The sequence below is a fragment of the Melitaea cinxia genome, chromosome 26, assembly GCF_905220565.1.
Source record: "Melitaea cinxia chromosome 26, ilMelCinx1.1, whole genome shotgun sequence".
Lineage (NCBI taxonomy): Eukaryota > Metazoa > Arthropoda > Insecta > Lepidoptera > Nymphalidae > Melitaea > Melitaea cinxia.
Genome location: NC_059419.1, coordinates 3622638 through 3626099, shown reverse-complemented (window position 1 = coordinate 3626099; position 3462 = coordinate 3622638).

Here is a 3462-nt window from a genome sequence, read left to right as displayed (position 1 = left end):
TTACTACATAATAAATCATTTACGTTTATAAATAAAGTAAAGAAATAACAAAGATATCTTTTATCCCCTACGTGATAAACATTAATTAAGGTTTAATATCAAATGTTGTGCAAAATTAAGGAATATGTATTGTGCGTATTATTGTAAAAGATTTACTGTAAAATTCATCTCCGAAGATAAGAGGCGGATTAAATATAATTACTCTCAGGAATACGCTTTCGGGAAAGATTTTAACGGGTAATAGACGGAAATTAATTATGAGAAATTTTCTAAATCGTTAAACAATTAAAATTAATATTTTATATTATAATTAAACAGCGTCTATAAATAGAATGCCTTTATTACATTTTATGATTTATTCAATTATGTAAGATGTCACATACGGAAATTATAATGTAGACACAAATAGGCAAAAAAAATCTAAAATATACCTGCTTTAGCAACTTAAGACCTTACTTCCAATTACAATATTCCAGTGCTTAATTAAAAATATTGATTATAGCGATTAAAGATTACGTAAATAAAAAAATAACAGGTCCATAAACGGTAGTGTGGGGATTAAAAAAAAACATGAATAAAATGATGTGAACATCGCTTTGAGAATTTGAAAGACCGTTATCGTAAATAAACGAAAATCATCGGAATAGGTCTCGTTCGAACGCAAGATATGCAAATTTGATAACACCCGATTATTAAAACTATTTTATAACATAAAATTAATTAAATTTCTAAATGCTATTTATGTTCATTTTAATAATTTATCGCTTGACCCCGTGCGTTTGTGATCTTTTGCTAATTTTTTTTATAACGGATTCATAATTTTAATGCTTAATTATACTGCTTTGGATGGCTTAAATCGTATTTCGTCACATTAAAAATAAACTAACCGTTTATTAAGATTCTTGTTCACCTTCTTTGACTAGCTCGTTGGCGCAGTTCGAAGTGACCATGCTTTCTGCTCCGGGGGTTTGTGGGTTCGATTCCCACCCCGAGTCTGGGTGTAATATATATATTTATTTATATATGTATTACTTATAAGTACGTTTTTCGAAAAATAAATAAAAATGTAGCTATACCAGTCGGCTGTTACCTATAACACAAGCATTAAGTTTCTTACTTCAGGAACAGACGACCGTTTGTGTATTGTTTAGATATTTATTTATTATTATTATTTATTCTTCATCAAACCTAAGTCATAGAAAGATTTGGTTAATTATGATATTGTAGCAATATTTTTATTGCAGTCTTTCTAACAACAGACACGAAACGCGCTCAGTGCGAATTGTAAATCATTTGAAGTTATATATCTGTCTAGCTTTTGGAATAGGTCTAAGCAATGTCCTAGACGTAGTACCGTAATCGTTATTCTGTCTCAATGGCGATAATCTCAAATCACATGATTGAATACAGTAATCCAACTCAAACATAAGATTAAAAAATAAAAATCAACAGAATCATCCCAATGTACGTCGGGATATTTTTTAGAAAGTGGACAGACAAACCGTGGCAAACGAAATTATGCGAACGTGACCAGGTCGCACGATTTCAGTTCCTTTTAAGATGTCTTTTTTATTATATCGAAAGACGTGTTCAGAGTATTAGTCGATTCCAGACATACTCCAGTTATTTTTCTAATAATATAACTTTGATTTTATTTTACTTTACTTAACTTTTTCCATATCAAGATTTGTATTTTCTATCTTAATATTTATGGAAATAGTCAAATAGTTACGAAACGGAATTGTTTTCTTTTAATTTGTGGGATTATTGCAAGGTTGTACTTAATCCTGTGCGGTCTTAAGTAACGATCTAATTGATAGTAAATAAATGGACATCAACTAATGTAGCTACGTTTATCCGGGCCGTTTATGTTTGTTTATTCGGTCGTTTGAAACTATGCGGGTTTCTACTTTTAGGTATGTAAATGTTTTATGTAACTCAATTCCTCTATCTTAATTGATTGGTCCTGGAAGATGTTTCCTTTTGTGGTTTGTTTTCATTCGTTTGATGCTTTTATTTTTCTACAATTGTATGAAATTGTTAAGATTGATAATTGATTTTTAATTTTTGTGGTAGATAAAATTCATGATTTAAATTTATTACTTTTTAGTTCCGAAGATAATTATACCGACAGAATTGTAAATTTCATTAATTAATTCTTATGAATTAACCATTGATTCACAATGAACAGACGCCGCATTGTCGTCCCGTACACACTTTCCTTGTACGATAAATGAAATATTGTTAATATGTAATTAATAACAAACTTATCACTGCACTGAGAAACCGTTCAATCAAGCGTTTTACTATTAAACGCTAAAATGTACCGTCAATCACGAAACTTTACTTTAAAAATGTGCAAATAACTTACCTAAAACTACCAATATAAAGCACAAACTAATGTACAAGATCATCAGGAATCTTTGGTAACTAATAAACTAATATTATCACGCACAAAAATGGCAATCATCTAAGCGATCGCCTATAATTTACATCACAGTACACATCACTAACTACACGACTTCGGCCGCACTGCGATCCCATCAAACCATCACTATTACGAGCACATAATTTTTTTCGTAGCCGAGTGCATTCGGACCACAACTTTTTGTTCCCCAGCTTAAACTTTCTGTCATCGTATTATATAGGTATATCGTTCGTCGGTGACGCTTCCCATCACTGTATATGACAAAACTAATTCGATGATTCGATTTAAAATTTAATTGAAGTCACTTTAAATTGTTTAAGTGTTGTATTGTACGATAGTTTCGAGGGGACGAGCGACACAGGTCCGTCGTCGGTGACGGTCGGGACGTAACTGACGTGAAGTTGGTCGGGATTGGTGAAGAATCAAGAATGCGCGGCGCATGGTTGCGTTACCGGCCACGCTCGGATAGCTAACCGCCCGAAATGTAGAGTTGTTTTAACTGAGTCTACGGGAGCGATCGCACGGGTTCCGAACTCGGTCGGGTAACATAACCAGATAGAGAGTCGTGCATTGTCAGTGGCGTCGCCCTAGCTCTTGGTCGCTTTGGTTCCCTGGGTAGGTAAGAAAGAATTGTCGAAATGCATTCACTATACAATAATTCGACTCTTCCGTCCCTTTCTAGCGGGCGAAGGGAAAAAAACAGGTAACCCACCGATGGTGCCGAACAGTTCGATTTGAGATTAAAGAAATTAAAATCGACGTTTAGAAACGGTGATTTCACGCGAAATCATCGAATTAACGTTTTTTTCTATACAAATATTTAAAACGGTATTTTATTAAATACTTATATGACAAATATATACGTTTGATTCTGTCATCGGTCGCAATAAATTTCGATAATTATCACATCGTTTATTGAAATTCCAATTTGTATTGCATACATCGGACCTGGCTATCGTAAAGTAAATAATGTGGTGTGAAAATTTATTGTTATTTTATAGGTCAGCTTAAAGTAAATTAAAATTTCTTTGTTC